General features: G+C 43.9%; 1 protein-coding gene across 1 annotated transcript in view; it reads left to right on the plus strand.

Annotated features, from left to right (window-relative positions):
• Window positions 1–1,619: 1,619 nt before the first annotated feature.
• Window positions 1,620–19,240, plus strand: part of LOC136686048 (glutamate receptor ionotropic, NMDA 2B-like) — a 173,468-nt gene continuing 155,847 nt past the window's right edge. Inside the window, exons 1-2 of the mRNA XM_066659530.1 lie at window positions 1,620–1,711; window positions 3,223–3,316. The gene's annotated coding sequence lies outside the window, so the exon portion shown is untranslated. The remainder of the gene's footprint in view (window positions 1,712–3,222; window positions 3,317–19,240) is intronic.

Raw genomic sequence — 19,240 nt, forward strand, 5'->3', positions numbered from 1 at the left:
CGGAGGAAACCCACGCAGACACAGGGAGAACACACCACACTCCTCACAGACAGTCACCCAGAGGAAACCCACGCGGACACGGGGAGAACACACCAACTCCTCACAGACAGTCACCCGAAGCGGGAATCGAACCCACAACCTCCAGGTTCCTGGAGCTGTGTTTTTTTTAGTTCACACAGGTCTATAATGGAAGCTTACAAGCTCCTTCTGGAGAAGAGAAACTTTAGGGAACACAATTGGACTTTTAAAGGTAAATTTACACGGTTTGTAGTTTTAGTCACAATTATGCACCTGTACCAACCTTTTATCTGACAGTGTATGGACTGTAAGAAGTAGGTAATGTGTAGCTACATTAAAAAAACAGCTTCTACAGTGTTTACCCAGTACATAGAATGTTATTGCCTCTCTTTTATCTTTATAGTTAACTCCTTGGTGATGAAGTTGACAGCATTGGACCAGCAGAGGGTGCCACACTCTTTCACTAGGCTCCATTCATCTCGCACTCCTCCGCTCTGTTCCCCCTTTTCTCTCGCTGCATACTAATGCCCTGCTGAAGCCATCCCTTACTCCCCCCTCCATCCTCTGCTAAAAGAGACAGAGAGAGAGAGAGAGAGAGAGAGAGAGACTGACTAGCGTAAGTTCTTATCCAGAATGCACTGGGTGCAGTGTGTGTGTGTGAGTGTGAATGTGTGTGTGTGTGTGTGTTTAAACAGGTAGTGATACAGACGCTCGACCCACAGCCATACAGCTGTGTGTGTGTGTGTGTGCGTGTGTGTGTGTGTGTGTATATGTGTGTGTGTGTGTATTTTCGTGAGTGTGTGAAAGCAGGTGTTTTTATGTGGAGCTCCAGCGGTGGACGGACCCGCGGCGGCACGGAGGCGGCCGGCGGCGTATTCGTTTTTCTCTTTCGCTTTTTGTTCTTCTTCTTCCTGATGGTGGTGCTGGGAGGTGCTCTGTCGTTCCATCTCTCCGTTCTGTCTCTCCTCTGTCTGCTCATCTACTGCTCCATCTACATCCTCCACAATTCTTTCCACCTGTGACACACACACGCCACACGTAGAGAGGGAGCCTCCACGTTATTCTCTTCTCATTCCCCATCCATCCATCATCCATCCATGCATCCATCTATACTTCTCTCATTCCCACCACCTGCTCCATCTCCTCCTCACGGCCTGAAGCTCTTTCTCTCCATTCTCCTTTGATTTTTTTCTTTCTCCCGTCAATCATACCTCTCATTCATTCCTCCCTTTTCTCTATCCATCCATTCCTCTCATTCCCTCGTTCTCTCTCCATCCCCGTCTATTTTTTAAATTGTGCTCTCTTTCGTTTCTCCCCACGTTCCCTCCATTTTCTGTCCTTCCCTCCCACTTCGGTCTCTTTCCTTTCTGAATTTATCCTCGTTCTTTTTCTCTTTCCATCCCTCTCACCCCTTCTTTCCTTACTCTGTTTCCTTTTTTCCATCCTTCTCTATTTCTGTCGCTATCTGTCTTTTTTTCTTCTCCCGCCCCCACTCTCTTTAACTTTCATGTCTTCTCCATCCCTCTCTCTCTCTTCCATTCAGCAGCTCTGTTCATCCCTCTGTCTCTCTTTGGGAGCATCTCGCTGTCTCTCCCTCTTTCGTTCGGAGCGATTGATTTTCTCTCTTTTCCTCGTCTCTCCCCTCCCCCACTCCGCCTCTCTGATTTGGGAAAACTCTGGGTTGGGATGATAGGTACGTACACCAGTGTTCACACCATGTGTGTGTAGTTATTTGTGTGCATTGCAGGGCTGTTTGTCTCATTTGAACATTAACACACACACACACACACACACACACACATATATATACATGGATACATATATAATTGTGTGTGCGTTTGTGTGTCAGCATGTGTTTCCTCCATCTGCTCTCTCCACTCTATCGAAGCTACCAGTAGTTGCTTCACACACACACACACACACACACACACAGCCTACGTTAACACACCTCCCTCTCACTTTGTGTGTGTTGCTCTGTCTGCCACATATCTTACAGAAGCTGCCACTCTGTGTGTGTGTGTGTGTGTGTGTGTGTGTGTGCATTATAGATTGAAGGTGGAGGACAGTATACTATTGTGTGTGTAATCCTTCGACCATAACACACAATGTAGTTCTCAAAACACAACTGTTCCGGTAATTCACTTACACACCACCCCCGACCAAAAACACACTCCCACACTCTCCTCCTCTCTCTGTCTGTCTGGCTCTCTCTCTCTCTCTCTCTCTCTCTCTCTCTCTCTCTCTCTCCTTCTGTCTGTCTGTCTGCCTCTGTCTCTCTGTGAGTCTACTTGTCTCCATCTCTCTCTCTCTCTCTCTCTCTCACACACACACACACACATTGAGGGTGTGAATGGACTATCTTACAATTTTTTTTCACATTTCAAGAGCTTTTTATTTTTTGTTTTATAATTTATTACACACTCTTAGATTTTAGATTCTCGCTTTCTCTCTGTCTCTCTCTCTCTCTCTCTCTTTCTCTCTCTCTCTCTTTCTCTCTCGCTTTCTCTCTGTCTCTCTCTCTCTCTCTCTCTCTCTCTCTCTCTCATCTTTGTCTTTTCTTTTTTTTCATTCCCTGAATCACCCCAAAATGTGTGTGTGTATGTCCCAGCCCGTGTCTGCCTGTCTACTCACACTCACACAACACACACATGGTGCTTTCCACTACACACACATCAGTTTAAGAAGGTGTGTACACCTGTGTGTTTGTGTGTAACTGCAGGAAAGATTAACCCATGATTAAAATGAGTTGTGATGAGACGGGGAGTAATTAATTTTATACAGTAATACCCACACAAACACACACAGACAGACACAAACGCATAAACACACACACACACAGTGGGTTTGGAAACAGAGAACAGACAGATTCAGCAAAACTAAAAGAACTTAGTAAATAAAATAAGATAAATACGTGTGTGTGAGAGTGACTGCTTTAGTGTGTGTGACTCATACACAGAAGTGGAGCACACCGGCACACTTACACAGCCCATGCGCAAGTGTGTGTGTGTGTGTAGCTGTAGGAAAAGTGGATATTCCGTCTCACAGTGGACTGATACTGGACCGAGGATACACACTGACCGGACATTTTTTCCCCCCCCTGCCTATTCGTTTCTTTCTGTGGACATTGTGTGTGTGTGTTTTTGACCTGCAGCTGTCCGATGACTGCTGACCTTTGACCTCAGTGCTCTCCCTGCTCTTTTCCAGAGTGAAGCTGATTTTGATAGTTTTCCTAAAGCCGGACACTTTCCTTCGTTTCCTCTGTCAAGCGTCCAGCAACGGTTACAAGTGCAGTGAAGGCGTAAGTAGTGTCCATCTCTTAATTATTAGTAATAATAATAATAATAATAATATATACATTTATTTTATATATTAATAAACACACACTGCATATATCAGCCTTTCCTTTGGATTTAACACATCTTATTGAGGCACATATCCTGAGTGTCTTGAATTAAGACTGTATGTGCTGTACTGGGATCACCACATCAGCTGCAGAACTATTCCTATGATTTGTGAGAAGAATAGTCCACAATAACACACATTTCTTTTCATAAAATAGCTTTAAAGCTCTGAAATAAACAGGTTGATTCACTTTGAATTCACTGAAATATGATAGCGATAATAAACGATAATGATCGTCATCGCTATATTGTATTTTAAGACATTTTGCATTTAAAATGGTTGTATTATTTGGCAACCGTTCTTACCTCCACTGTCTGGCAGTTATCTCACTGTACCCACAATTACAGTTACACATTCTCTAAATTGGTTGTGTGTCTGTTTGTTTGCGTGTTGTTGTCTAGTGTCCATTGTGCTATTGCTAACCCCTAAAACTCTACATTACCGTGCAGGCTCCGCTTCTTTATAGCCTTACTTCTGTACTATTTAAAATGTAGGATGATCTTGAGAAATACTGGTTTTGTGTGTTGATTTAGTTTAAATATCAGACAGGTGTTTTCCATAAGAGGATTTATCTGTGTCAGGGGGTCTGCTACCCGACCTATTACTTATGTTTCAGTGTATGTCCTCTCAGTAGTGAAGTCTAATGCATCAAAGTAGGTTTGGAAACGGTTTGTAAGAGGTTTATTTGGGCCTGGACGGGTGGGTTTGTATTTAAAATGAAGCAGTACCTTGTCAGAGTTTAAATTTGAGTGGTACCACGTCTGTCCCAAACCTCTTAGCATCCTGCTTGTGTGTCTGTCTGTTTATAGTCAGTTCTACAGAGGCCTTGAATCCGCGTACACGTTCCTACCAAAGACACACCCGCGCGGTCAGATAGCTCCAGTTAAGGAAAGTGGGGCGCCCCACATGCCCCGCCCACCGCAGCGCTGTACCCCACATACAGACCAGCCTCCTGACTAAATATATCACACAAACTCTACATCGCTCCAACATAACCCAATTTGCCATCCACAAACACACACACACACACTCAGACATGTTTTAGAAATTGATATCCTTTTTGGGGACGTGTGTAAACATATCTGTCATTTAGCAAACCTCAAAGCCAAATATGCTCTTAGATTACATTCTATTCTCTAGACTGCCATGTTATTGCTTGGTGGTAAAACGTTCACATACATAAGTCCTTAACTCCCTTCTCATTATGTGCCCTGATGAAGTCTTAAAGCCCAATAGCAGCCTCAGGGAAAAGCTCACAGGACCTAGGGTCCCTAGGTAGTGTCCCATCCTAGGACTAATCAGACTCTGTAAGTAACGTTTATTGGCTGGAGTGGTCTGCTACTGATACCTGGATCATTTAGAGGTGCTGGTAAACCTTAAAGCTACTGAAAAGACTTTTTCAAGAGAAAACACTCAGCTAGCTTAGAGACGCAGTACCATACTTCTTTGAGAAATATGTCAAGGAACTGAGGGAAAATAATTACGGCTTTAAAAGCTAAAAGGCTAGTTAGATATTCTTAATCTTCAGCACTTTCCGAATAATAGACCTACTTTTAGGTCTTTCATTGTACAGTTTGAAGGCTTGTCTTTTTCGTTATGGCAAAGTAGTCGTGCATTTTATTATGCCCTGATTCCAGGTGACCAAGGATGTTGTATTCCAGCGTTTTTAAAGCAGTGCTATTTTTTGAAATGCGGGCATCTCAGTTTAGCGTATTAGTTTTTTTAATTTCTATTTTTAAATTGCATGTTTAAAGCGAAGTTATTGGGCAGCTAAGACATGTTTGGTGTTTGAAATGCACGTCTTTGGTTGGGCACTTGAGTAACTTGGTGCTACCATATCAAAGTCATAACACACTTGTCGAAATCACTCAAGCTCCCGTTTTAATGTGCACAGAACTGTGGTTACAGACATTCATTAATGCAAGTATACATTTTAAAAAATTGCTGTAAATTTACAGCGAGTCTGCTACAGTATTTTACTTTTATTATTTTATTGTTTTTTTCAATTACAGTGATATGCTGTAAATTTGAAATACACTAGTGTTCCTGTAAAAATACATTAAATGGCTGGGAACTCTGCTGCCAGTATTTTACTGTAAATCACAGTATTTACAGTAAATTATTGTTTTATTCAATTACAGTAATATGCTGTAAATTTGAAATACAGTAGTGTTCCTGTAAAAATACGGTAAATGGCTGGGAACTCTGCTGCCAGTATTTTACTGTAAAATTTACAAAAATTGTTTTACAGTGTAGCTTATATATTCTTTAAGAAAAGCATGCATTGAGTCTAAAATCATCAGGTCATTGTCAAACATGGTCTATTTAATGGATATAAAACTCACCAGCATTGGGTTTTTGCTGTTGTACCAATGCAAGTAGTCTCTAATAGACATGCTCTAGTTCTGCTATAGACTGGCACAGTATATTATTATAAATAAACGAAGAACATAACTAATAAAACCTCATTTTTCTCTGGCGTCTAGTACTGTTTTGTGTTTCCTGTACATGACTTTATGTTATACGGAAACATATCTTTAGAGTGACCCAAAAGTCAGATTTCTCTCCCTCTGTGTGTTTGGTTTTTTAAATTTTCCTTATTAGAATGCAGCCATATATTTCCGCAAGGTCAATGTCCTGGCACGTTATTCCACAAGAAATAACACACACACACGCACACACTTGCAGGTTTAATACAACCCCCAGTAGTGGATAAGGCCGCTGTCCTTAAATTGATTTCAGTAATTAGAGATTACTGTTGGCTACTGGGTGTGAGGCTGTAATTTGCTCGGGCTCTTTTGTGGAGGATCAGCCGGCTGAGGGGACACTGACCTAGGGTCTGAGAGAGGCGGCCAGAGAATACAGACTCCATAATCTACGTTCAAGGGAGAGTTTAGCCAAAATGAACACATTCACCTTACCCCAGAGATAGTCTATTAGCCAGAACATCTTATCCCCTTTATGTTATGCACTCGAGCTGTGAGGCTAAAGTATCCTACGAGTTACCAAGATACCCACTGATTCACCTGATGCAAATGTATACTTTAGTCATCACACCTTTACTTTAAAATATGTTGAATTGTTAAGTAATCTCATAATATTGTTTCTGCAAATTTGAGCAGCTGTGGCCTAATGGTTAGATGTGGGCTCGGGGCTTAAAGGTTGCTGAGGCGTCCTTGAGTAATGCACCGAAATCCCAACTGCTCTGGGGATGGCCGACTGCCGCTCTAGGTGTATGTGTTCATTGCCCCTAGTGCACTAGTGTGTGTGTTCACTGCCACGGGTGGCTTAAATATGGAAGACACATGTAGTTTTTACGATGTACAACGACCAATAATTGCACATGGTTTAGGTACCTGCGAAGGGATTAAGCCTCGTCAAAGTATCCTTCATATATCATCAGAAAAGATAAAAGAGCAGAGCTTCTGTAGTGTTCTGAGTTCAGTCTGCAGTGATATCAGACAAATCAAGTTTTCCTCCAAAAATGATAAAGCCCTAGCTCTCTTTGATATTTTCCAATTCCACCTTAAAATTTGCAGTAGCCACAGGCACTAGAATGTAATTGCTTCACCATTTAAGGTGAAACTGGAACTGTATTAGCTAGCTTTGCAGTGTTTTATTCCTGTCATTAAGAAGAGGGACGTCATGTATTGAAACTACATTAAATTAAGTTAACACAGTTTAGATGGTTATCATTGTGTGAAAATACTGGCATTTGTGGCTTGTTTGGTTGATTGCGCCACCACTTCCCAGTGATTCACAAGGCATTCTTAGCCTTTCGTTTGAAGAGTGCCTGTGAAACATTTCCATTTCAAGGGATATACTCCTTGGCCCTACCCCTCTTTCCCAAGAACAATTGAGACACCCCACATCTAGGCGACACAGAGGAGTAGGGATAAGTTGTAAGGCAAAAGGGTGAAATGGGATTCACCCATACTGTTACAGATGGCTGTAATATAGCTAAAACAGTAGTGGATATTAGCATATTAGCTTCTGTTACTTGTTCGCTACATTCATATTAATGTGGTGTCTTCGCTTCACACTCAAGTCCTCTGAGTAATTTCATGGGAGTTCTAGGGCTGTTCACTTACCTGTAAATCTGATCTCTCATAAAACTCAGGCTTTAACATTAAAGATTACAATATAAGGTCCATGTTAGGGTTTAGCTAATTGGCTAAAGGGCTAATTTTCCAGATACATAACCAAATATTTCCTACAAAACATAAAAACCATGCATTTTTAAGGAAGTGTGTGTGTCTCTTTTAATTACCGTTTAATTCCTGTGTAAAAGTGCATGTGTAATACAGGCTGATGTCTAGATTTTTGGAATCAGAACTGTGGTTGACTGCAGAATTACTGGATTAAACAGACCTAATTGGCACGATTCACAGAAGCTGCAGAGCACAGACATCAAAAAACTTTCTGTCTTCTCCCTCTCTCTCTACTCCTCCTCTCCTACCCATAGAGGACGGGGCGTAGTCAAAGAGCAGAGAGGAGCAGTAGGAACAGAGAGAACAAGTAGAAACCGGAGAAACGGGACGGCTGATCTGATTCCGAATCATCAGATTTGATGTTGACTATTGAGGAATCTGGAGGACATCGGTCCACTGGGTTACTCTCAAAATCCTGAACTCATATCCTCCAATACAGGCAAGAGCATGACATCCTCAGGGGGTTTGACGATGGATAAAGTGCTTTATTGATTTATATACATTTGTCAACACACTGAGATGTGATCGCAGACTATAGTTAACCCAGAAAGGCAATACAGATATGGGACTGACTTCAATTGGACCACTGGTCCAACTGGTTTCATTGGACCACTTATCAAACCGGCTTCAGTAATCATCATTGAGTGTGGACTTAATTATATTCCTGTGGGAAAAGGCTGATTCACATTATTTAAATGAGGCGTGATCAGACTGCCTTGCTGATCCATATATGAGGCTATGATGCCCCCCCCCAACCCCCAACGCGTCGATACGTGACACAGGGGGCTCTTAACCACAATGCTTCTCATTATTTAAATGAGGTGCAGTCGACACATTGGGCACTCCTGGTTTAGAAATTGAATTATAAATTTTAAACAAGACTGCTATATTATATTTTTACAAACAGTACAGTAACCTGTCAGTGAAAGTACAGAGTCTAAGGGTATGGTTACTTTTCATCACAATATTTCATTGTGGAAATCCAGATATTTATATGCACAGCTTGTGTAATCTCTGGAAAACGTGGAAGCAGCTTCCCCTTGAGCCTAAGGTCACCATGCTCAATGAAATGGGTCGGCTAGAGGGCTATATATCACCCTCCCACTGAGCTATAGACCAGTAGAATTGAAATTCATGGACTGATGGAGCGCCATTCAGTACCATTTGGATGAGCTGAAGTGGTATTTGTGATTCAGAATCGGTAGCTCACCTCTCTAAAGCTCTTGTAGCAGAATGCCATGCGTTCCTCACAGCAAACTTTCAATCTCTGATGCACAGCCTCCCTGGAAGAGAAGAGGCTGTTGGTAATTGCTATCACTAATGCTGCTTCCACATCTTTGTGAGCTAAGTTAAATCTCCGAGATTCGTGGGTCATAGTCTAGATTGCCACTGAGGTTAATTATAGTAATCTTCAGCCATGATTGTCTTTAGAGCTTCTCCTGTTTTCCTCTTGCATGTGGACAGCTGGGAAAATGGCATCACAAAGGGGAGAAGCTGGGGTTTGTAGGGACCTGTCTGATCCTAGATCAGAGGCACTTTAATATGAACTTTGTGGACATTGTGTTTTTGTAAATCAGTTGTATGCAAAAGCTGAGGTCTTACCTTAAGAACAAATATAGCATGAAAAACACATATGGTGTTGTACATGGGGTTCTTGGAGTGATGGGATAATCAGTGGCTTTTAGTTTCTGGACGTAGCCTGTTTGGGTCTCAGAATCAGAGATGGACCTGGCACTAGTGCCCCCTACTGGTTATTCATCTGTGCGTGTGTGTGTGTGTGTGTGTGTGTGTGTTTGTGTGTGTGTGTGTGTGTGTGTGTGTGTGTTTGAGAACTCAGCAGGGACTATATCACATTAACACCCATTCAACCTGCCAGACACACAGTACACACACACACACACACACACACACACACAGACACAGAGAGAGAGAGAGAGAGAGAGAGAGAGAGAGAGAGAGAGAGAGGAAGTCTCAGAGAGGAATGCTAAGAGGGGTGATTAGAGAATGGAGAGAAAGAACAAGAACTGAGAAACAGAGAGAAGGAGAGGGGGATGTTTAGGAGGAAGAAGAGAAGGGGTAACAGAAAGACAGGTGGGCTGAGAGAGAGGAGAAGGATGGAATATGAGAGGAGAGAGAGAGAGAGAGAGAGAGAGAGGGAGATAAATAAAGAGTGATAGAGAGACAGAGTGATGTAATGTGTTTGGTGTTTCAGAGCACAGCGGCGTGATCTTGTACGGGACACAGACGACTTTCAGAGAATGCTAAAAAACTCTAGAGGACACAGAAGGATATGCAGATAGTTTGTGTGTGTGTGTGTGTGTGTGTGTGTGTGTGTCTCTGTGCCTGTGTTTGTGTTGTAAGCAGACTTGGCCTATTCAGCGTCATAAATGTCTGCACCTTGATAATCCGTGCTGAGGGAGGGAATCATATGTAAATGAGCAACTCATATACAAATATACACTCACTCTCCAATTAAGAATTCTATCAAATTGATATTCAAGGAATGAATTTAAAGAATTCAAGAAATGCATAACATTATAATTAGCCAAAGCACACTCTTCAGGTCAAGACATACATACACATTCATTCATTGTCTGTAACCCTTATCCAGTTCAGGGTCATGGTGAGTCCAGAGCCTACCTGGAATCATTGGGTGCAAGGCAGGAATACACCCTGGAGGGGGCGCCAGTCCTTCACAGGGCAACACAGACACACTCACACATTCACTCACACACTCACACCTACGGACACTTTTGAGTCGCCAATCCAGCTACCAACATGGGTTTTTGGACTGTGGGAGGAAACCGGAGCACCCGGAGGAAACCCACGCAGACAGAGAGAGAACACACCACACTCCTCACAGACAGTCACCCGGAGGAAACCCACGCAAACACAGAGAGAACACACCACACTCCTCACAGACAGTCACCCGGCGGAAACCCACGCAGACACAGAGAGAACACACCACACTCCTCACAGACAGTCACCCAGAGGAAACCCAGTAAGACACAGGGAAAACACACTACACTCCTCACAGACAGTCACCCAGAGCAGGAATCGAACCCACAACCTCCAGGTCCCTGGAGCTGTGACAGAGACACTACCTGCTACGCCACAATGCCGCCCCCATACATACACAGATCAACCATAACATTATGACCACCTCTAGGTTTCTGCACTCACTGTCCATTATTTCAGCTCCACTGACCACACAGCAGGACTTTGTAGTTCTTCAGTTACGAACTGTAGTTCATCTGTTGCTCTGCATACTGTGGTAGCCCCCTTTCACCCTGTTCTTCAATGGTCAGGATCCCCACAGGACCACAACAGAGCAGGTATGACTTTTCATAGTGGATCATTCTCAGTGCTGCAGTGATTGATGTGTTGGTGGGGTGTTAGTGTGTGTTGTGCCAGTACAGGTGTGTTTCTGCTGTTTCTGCTGGTGTGAATCGCCTCCTTCTACACGTCATGCCAATTTAGTACATTTGTGATTGGTCCTTTTGCTTGGTTCTTTTCCTGCAGTAGTAGATTGTTATTGACCACGTTAAGTGGCGAAAAGCACTATACTCTCCCTAGAGAATCTGGCAGTGCGAGAATAAGTGACAACTAATGAAGGACTAGAGGAAGACTAACACAAACTGTTCACAACAAATGAGCTACTGGCTCTGACTTTACAGCTACCAGCTGGACCAGCACGGTAGGTACGTCTGACACAGCGCACAGTGAGTGGACGCAGTGTTTAAAAACTCTGTGTCTGATTCTCTCGTAAGAGCACAACACACTTTAATATTTTAACACCACCACCATGTCAGAGAACGATCGTCCACCCAAATCATACCTGCACTGTGGTGGTCCTGAACACTGAAGAAAAGGGTGAAAGGGGGCCAAAAAAGTATGAAGAGCAAAGGTCGTCCTGGATGGTCAATGGAGCTGAGAGAAAAGAAAATGTGCGTAGAAACAATGAGGTGGTCATAATGTTGTGGTTGATTGGTGTATTTCATATTAATGATATGGGTTCGATTCCCGAGTCTGCGTGGGTTTCCTCCGGGTGACTGTCTGTGAGGAGAGTGGTGTGTTCTCCCTGTGTCTGCGTGGGTTTCCTCCGGGTGAGTGTCTGTGAGGAGTGTGGTGTGTTCTCCCTGTGTCTGCGTGGGTTTCCTCCGGGTGACTGTCTGTGAGGAGTGTGGTGTGTTCTCCCTGTGTCTGCGTGGGTTTCCTCCGGGTGCTCCGGTTTCCTCCCACAGTCCAAAAACACACGTTGGTAGGTGGATTGGCGACTCAAAAGTGTCCGTAGGTGTGAGTGAATGTGTGTCTGTGTTGCCCTGTGAAGGACTGGCGCCCCCTCCAGGGTGTGTTCCCGCCTTGCGCCCAATGATTCCAGGTAGGCTCTGGACCCACCGCGACCCTGAACTGGATAAGGGTTACAGATAATGAATGAATGATATGGCATCAAATATTAATACGATAAGATAGCAAAGAAACAGAGGGGACATATTAGAGTTAAAAAGCTTTCATATGGCCACGATAATGTGTGTATTCTGTGTAAAGATGATTCTGCTTAATCACAAGCACTTTTTTCAAGGGGATTAGATATCTATTAAATATAGAAACTACAATCTGTTGCCTTGGAGACACTGTCAATTATTAATCGTCATATATAATTCATCGCTTATTTACCTAAAGCTTGGCCTTTGATGACCTAGTATCTTATGCTTCATTTGCATACAGTCTGAGTAGGCAAATGAGCACCTCGTCGAGATTTGCACAGTCTAAGCATAATTAGCATTACTGGAAGTAATTCACCAGACTCCTACTCAGCTAGTGTCTTTTTCTTTCTAACACACACACACACACACACACACAAGCTGTACCCAGAGGAGGTAATGTGAGACATAGGCTCTATATGTGCAGAATGTATAATTTATATGGAAGGTCAGCAGAATCAGCATGTTCTCAAACACATACACACACACACACACACACACACACAAGCAGCATCTAAACGCACTGTCAGATATGATCCAACATATATTCCCCACACACGCCGTTACAAGCATACACACACTTTATGCAGTGCTTTCAAATCAGGGTGTAGTTCACACAGCTAGATTTCTTGGAAAAAGACATGTTGCTGACAAAAATCTCAAGCGAAAAAATCAACGGCCTTCACATTCTGAATGGTGGGGGGTGGGGGCATCTAACCTGTGCACCACACCAGCACAACACCCACATCTACATACTCCAACTACTAACAATTTGCCTAATCTAAAAATAAATTAAAAGAAGATATCAAAAATTCAGTAATGTGTAAGGAATGTGGTTATTAAAATTGCAAGTCAGAGACCAGCCGTCGTTTTTTAAAGGAGCAGTGTTCAATATTCTGACAGTGGATATGCCTCCCCCTTTCGGTTGAGCACAGAGTGCCAATGCTGCAGAAAATAAAAAAGTCACTCCAGCCAGTCACTCATGAAAATAGACATTATTTAATAATCATGTTACCCAGGGTGACCAGACGTCCTCTTTTACCCGGACATGTCCTCTGTTTTAGACCTAAAAAAATGTCCGGGCGGAATTTCACAAACGTCCGGGATGTTGTTTTTCTAGAGCTTACATAGAACTTCGAGAAGCGTTTCGTTCATAAACTAGTCCCGCCCTCCCCTACTCCGATTGGTTCGCTTGAGTGAGAAGGGGGCGTGGTGAAGTAGCCTAAACTCTTCTGATTGGACGTTCTGACTGTAGAGCTACCGTTATTGGTCGATAACCTTCTCTGTAAACATTTAATTGGTCAGTCTGCACGTCAGTAGTCCTTGTTTACGTCAGGCAAAGCTCATGCACCTAGACGTGTCCTCTTTTTCACAATCTTGGATCTAGTCACCCTAATGTTACCCATCAAGGAGAAGAAACACCAGTTCATAGTCATGTTGAAGGTCTTTGGCAGCTCTTAGCAAGCTTTCAGACCTTTGTAGTTTGGTGCCTCAGACCACGGTTTGGACCAAAGGGCCAGAATTTGGTTTGTCCCAAAGAGGTGGTCTCAGCCTGAATCAATCTGAACCTTGGTTCGTTTCGTGTGCAGTGTAAAAGCATGGATGGATCTGACTTTCTGACAAATTACAGGAAGTTGAGGCTGTGTAAATGACAGAAATGGACACGACAAAACAACTTAATCTCCTTCTATCCTCAAAAAACTTGAGGACCACGCTAAGTGTTTAGTGAACAGTGAACTTCATTTACATGTTTAAAGTTTAGTTTTTATTTGTTTTTACTACATTAATGATACATATAAAAAAGAAAATCTCTGTGATACTCGAGAGAGATGGTCAACTCTGAATGTAAAAACAAATGCCATTCCCAAACCACACAGTGTCTTACTACATAGGATATTTTCAGAATGGCACTCAGTAGTATAGAACTTAAAGTGTAGGTGGGTGTGGAACCAATACAACTTGCTCAGCCCTTAAAGGTAGAACATATACAGGGGTTGGACAGTGAAAGTGAAACACCTGTCATTGTAGTGTGGGAGGTGTCAGGGCTAAATTGGAGCAGAGCCTGGTGGACAATCTTCATTAACTCCACACTGCACCAGTAAGACCATGTGCATCCAATGGTTCAAACACTGTGTCCTGAAGGCGGTGTCGTGTATCAGGACGACAGTGCACCAATACACACAGCGAGACTGGTGAAAGACTGGTTTGATGAACATGAAAGTGAAGTTGAACATCTCCCATGGCCTGCACAGTCACCAGATCTAAATATTATTGAGCCACTTTGGGGTGTTTTGGAGGAGCGAGTCAGGAAACGTTTTCCTCCACCAGCATCACGTAGAGACCTGGCCACTATCCTGCAAGAAGAATGGCTTCAAATCCCTCTGACCACTGTGCAGGACTTGTGTATGTCATTCCCAAGACCAACTGACGCTGTATCGGCTGCAAAAGGAGGCCCTACACCACACTTATAAATTACTGTGGTCTAAAACCTGGTGTTTCAGTTTCATTGTCCAACCCCTGTATGTGTTTAGCCATTTAGGTGGAGCTGAAAATGCGAACGAGGTACTAGTAAATAAACAAAGGTTCTTTAGTCTCTTCACTAAATTGCAGTGTGAAACCAACACTCACTGTATCACAGGTTTGGTTCGGAATCTGGTCTGGACTTTCAGGTGTAAAAACACTCCTTGTGTTCTGCATCTCAAATAAGCCAGACCAGTGTTGATTTCTGTGTGTCGTTCTCTTTCAGACGTGCTGAAGGACATGTTATTTATTTTTCTTGGTGGAGGAATATTTGGAAGGTAGCGTTCTACTGAATGGTTCATATTGCACTCTGCCATCTTTCATGTACAGTGGAACCTCTACCTACGATCTTGATCCGTTCCGTGACCCGGTTCGTAAGTGGAAAAGTTCGTTTCTCGAGTCAGTTTTCCCCATTTAAAATAATGGAAAAACAATTATTGTGTTCCAGCCCCCGCCCCGAAAGTCACTCTTTTTGCACTGATATATGTTTACAACACTCTCAAATTAGTAAAAAAATACATGTAGCGTTACTAAAAATAAAAGAGAAATACAGTGGAAACAATAATAAAAAAGAAATAATAAAGTTGTAAGAGGTTACACATCGCTACCTTGAAGACATGACGACTGGCTGGAGCAGTAACACAGGCACTGGCTGTATGACGGGAGGTGGGGGGTGGGAGGAATAACGGAGAGTAGGCGGGTGAATGTGAATGTTAGCACGAATTTTGATGTCTGCTATTTACACTAATGCTAAATTGCTAAAGCTACAATGTTCTAATCTTAAAAGCTCACTCAAGTCTGGGCTCTGGGAGACTCGCCTATTGGGGTCAGTGGCCATTTCCAGTCGCCGGCTCGGAGGAGGCTCGGGTTCGTTTCTAGAGTCGTGGTTCGTTGGTGGAGGCAAAAAAATATTCAAATGCCCAGTTCGTATCTTGGAAAGTTTGTTAGTAGAGGTCCCACTGTATAATGCCGTCTCTTGGGGGCGCTGTGAAAACAAGGGGCTGAGGACAACAAAACACAAATTGTGTGTATCTGTGTACTCTGCTCGGGAGGCCGTTAATCAACTACGTACGGTGAAATTATCGTTTGCCTGTAAATTAATGATTGAAATGTGGTTTATTGCACCTTTAAAATTTTCAAAACAGACGTGCAACTTACATAAAGGCAGGGGGAGGTCCAAACGAAAAGTTGTGAAGCAACCAGAGTGCTCAAAAACAGGGGTTTAAGATGTTCTCAAAACAAATGGAGAAAATTAGACTCCTAAGGACTGTGCAAGACTTGTTAGACCACCACAGGTGTCAGCATCAGATAAACAGTACTTACCTTTGATAGACAGGAGACAATCAAGCCCTATTCTTTCTTCAGGCAAAGGCTGAGCACATTAAAATCAACATTAACCAAATGAAGAGTTTGTTGAACGTTCTGTGTAATTCAAGCGTCCACTGGCACTGTTGTCTCTATCATTAAGCATATTTTCTTCTCCCTCATTACTGTTGCTATGCCTACCACCCTGCTGCATCTCATTCTCTTTTCAGCGTTTTCCCATCTCATCGAAGCTGCTGTCCTCATGCTCCAGTCCACGTTTTCCCACTTCATTTCTGTTGAACACCCTTGATTTGATGACCACTCGTCTAGTTCTTTTCTCTTCTCCTCAAATTTGCTCAGAACTAATTTAACCTGTTCTGGTCTGTCGTTTGTACTATGGTAGTTAGTGGTTAGTGTTTTAGAATATCTGGGGCTCCATCACTCAGCATAATGCTAGCCAGTCTGTTAGGAGAGCATGTCTATATTCCCAGGGCCCTTTGCTACTCTGTTCAACGTTCTGTTAACACAAATTAGCCCTCCTCCTGTGTTGGAATCTTATTTGTTTTCAAGTAAACTTGTCACAGTGCGTATTTTAGCCGCTCACTATCTTCTGTTTTCTCTGGTCTCTGTGATCTTGGGCTGTTATGTTAATTTATATAAAAACTGTGATTATATTTTAGTTATGCTTTATGTATTTGGGATATTTAAACACATGTTCAACATATTTCAAACCCAATGTTTTGCTAAAATTTCACTGCTCTTTAAAGGGGTGATACTGAAGTATGCTCCTATATCAGCTGCGTAAAAAGACAATAATATCGTTTACTGACATTTATTTTAGGACAATATATCGGCCACAAAATTGACTATCATGCCATGCCTAATTTCAAGTTTCAACATGTAATATTAAGGGAGTACATAGCTGGGGATCATGCTTTTACAAATACCATGTGTTACATAGAGCTAGGGAACATAGGACTCTGGGAGCATTCTACCCTGTGAGAGCACATGTCACCGCTCTCTCCAAATAAAAACACGTATCTCCAAAGATAATAACTTTATAGGAGACAGAAAAACCTTACATTTCATTCATTCATTGTCTGTAACACCGTTTCCAGTTCAGAGTTGTGGTGGTTCTGGAGCCTACTCAGAATCACTGGGTACAAAGCGGGAACACAACCTGGAAGGGGGCGCTAGTCTCCTTAACTTTTAATGTACGTCGAAAAGAGTATTGTTTTTGCAAGTCATTTTGAAGCATTTCTATTTGAAGCACTTCATTCGTTCATTCATTCATTATCTGTAACCCTTATCCAGTTCAGGGTCGCGGTGGGTCCAGAGCCTACCTGGAATCATTGGACGCAAGGCGGGAATACACCCTGGAGGGGGCGCCAGTCCTTCACAGGGCAACACACACACTCACACATTCACTCACACCTACGGACACTTTTTGAGTCGCCAATCCACCTACCAACGTGTGGGTTTGGACTGTGGGAGGAAACCGGAGCACCCGGAGGAAACCCACGCAGACACAGAGAGAACACACCACACTCCTCACAGACCGTCACCCGGAGGAAACCCACGCAGACACAGGGAGAACACACCACACTCCTCACAGACAGTCACCCGGAGGAAACCCACGCAGACACAGGGAGAACACACCACACTCCTCACAGACAGTCACCAGGAGGAAACCCACACCAACATCGAATGTCACAGTATGTTGCGGTTAGCATATTCCTCCAAGCATCCTGAGATTCTAAATGGTGTTGTGTTAAAGGCAGTTATAAATAAATCCATGGCTGATTTCACACGTCTCTGTCAGGAGCGAGGGGCGGATTGAATGAGGCGGACGCACTCGCTAAAACACAGTATATTTAATAACGGATGTAACAACACAACGAGACTAAAACAGAACGAAAACAAACGGAGCAAAGCAAGCTAAATAAAACACGGTGAACTAGACAGGGTAAGCGTGACAGACGGACAAACAGCGAAAACAACGATAAAGGAAAAGAGACGGGGAGAAGCTGAGGAGACAGACGGACAGACAAGAAAACACGACCGACATGAAAAAGGTGAACCAACACGACTGAACAAAGGTGAAATGAGAAATGTACGACAAACAGGACGTGACACAAGAGGGCTTAAATACAGACATAAACGAGACACACCTGGACAGATAACGAGGACGGGCTGACACATGACACGGACGAGGAGGCGGGACGAGGGCGGAGACAAGGATATAAACAAAACATAGCCATGTGCGAATAAAGCACATGGCGGGGACAACAGACAGACAGGACGAAGGCGTGACAGATGCCCCCCCCAAGAACGCGCAACTCCCGGGCGCGTACTCCTAAACCCCCCAGGAGCTGGCACTGGAGAGGGCACGGAAAACAAGACAGGACTCAGGACAGGACGGGAACAGACACAGGAGCTGGGGACACGACAGGACCGAATATACGAGACGGGACATGGGACATGACAGGAGACTGACAAAGGGGGGCAGCAAGAGACGAGAACGGACTGGACAGGACAGGAGTGGACACATGGTACTTGACAGGGTTTTTTACATTGGACATGACAGAAGACGGGACAGATGATAGAACTTGGTGCTGGGACTGGACAGGAGCAGAGACTGGTGACAAGACACTGGACAGGATAGGAACGTTAGACTGGACAGGGGTACGTGACTGGACAGAAGGCAGGACAGGTGACATGACACTAGACTGAACCGGAGACGGGACTGGAGACTGGACAGGGGATTGAAAGGGAAACTGGACCGGAGACAAGACAGGTGACTGGACATTGGACGGATACGGGAACTGGACGTGAGACAAGACAGAGGGTTGAAACAGAGACTGGACAGGGCTGACAGGGGACTGGACATGAGACAAGACAGAGGGTTGAAACGGGGACTGGACAGGACTAACAGGAGACTGGACATTAGACAAGACAGGAGACTGGACTGGACTTGGTAGGGGAACAGGGACCAAGACGTTTACGGGGACAGACATGAATACAGTAACAGGTACAGGGACAGAGACAAAGGCTGACACGGGTACTGGGACAAGGACAGAAACGGGAATCATGACAGGGACAGACAAGGGAACCAAAATAACAGGGGAGTGCCCAGGACTGGCTAATGTCTGTGGGACAGTCTGAGGAACCAGCCTGGGCACAGTTCTGGGGATCGGCCCTGAAGTCCTTCGGGCCGACCTACGGACATGGACAGGGGAGGCCGTAGCCACAGTCACGGGGACAGGAGCGGCCGTAGCCGCAGTCACGGGGACAGGAGAG

Source organism: Hoplias malabaricus, unplaced genomic scaffold, assembly GCF_029633855.1.
Source record: "Hoplias malabaricus isolate fHopMal1 unplaced genomic scaffold, fHopMal1.hap1 H_3, whole genome shotgun sequence".
NCBI lineage: Eukaryota > Metazoa > Chordata > Actinopteri > Characiformes > Erythrinidae > Hoplias > Hoplias malabaricus.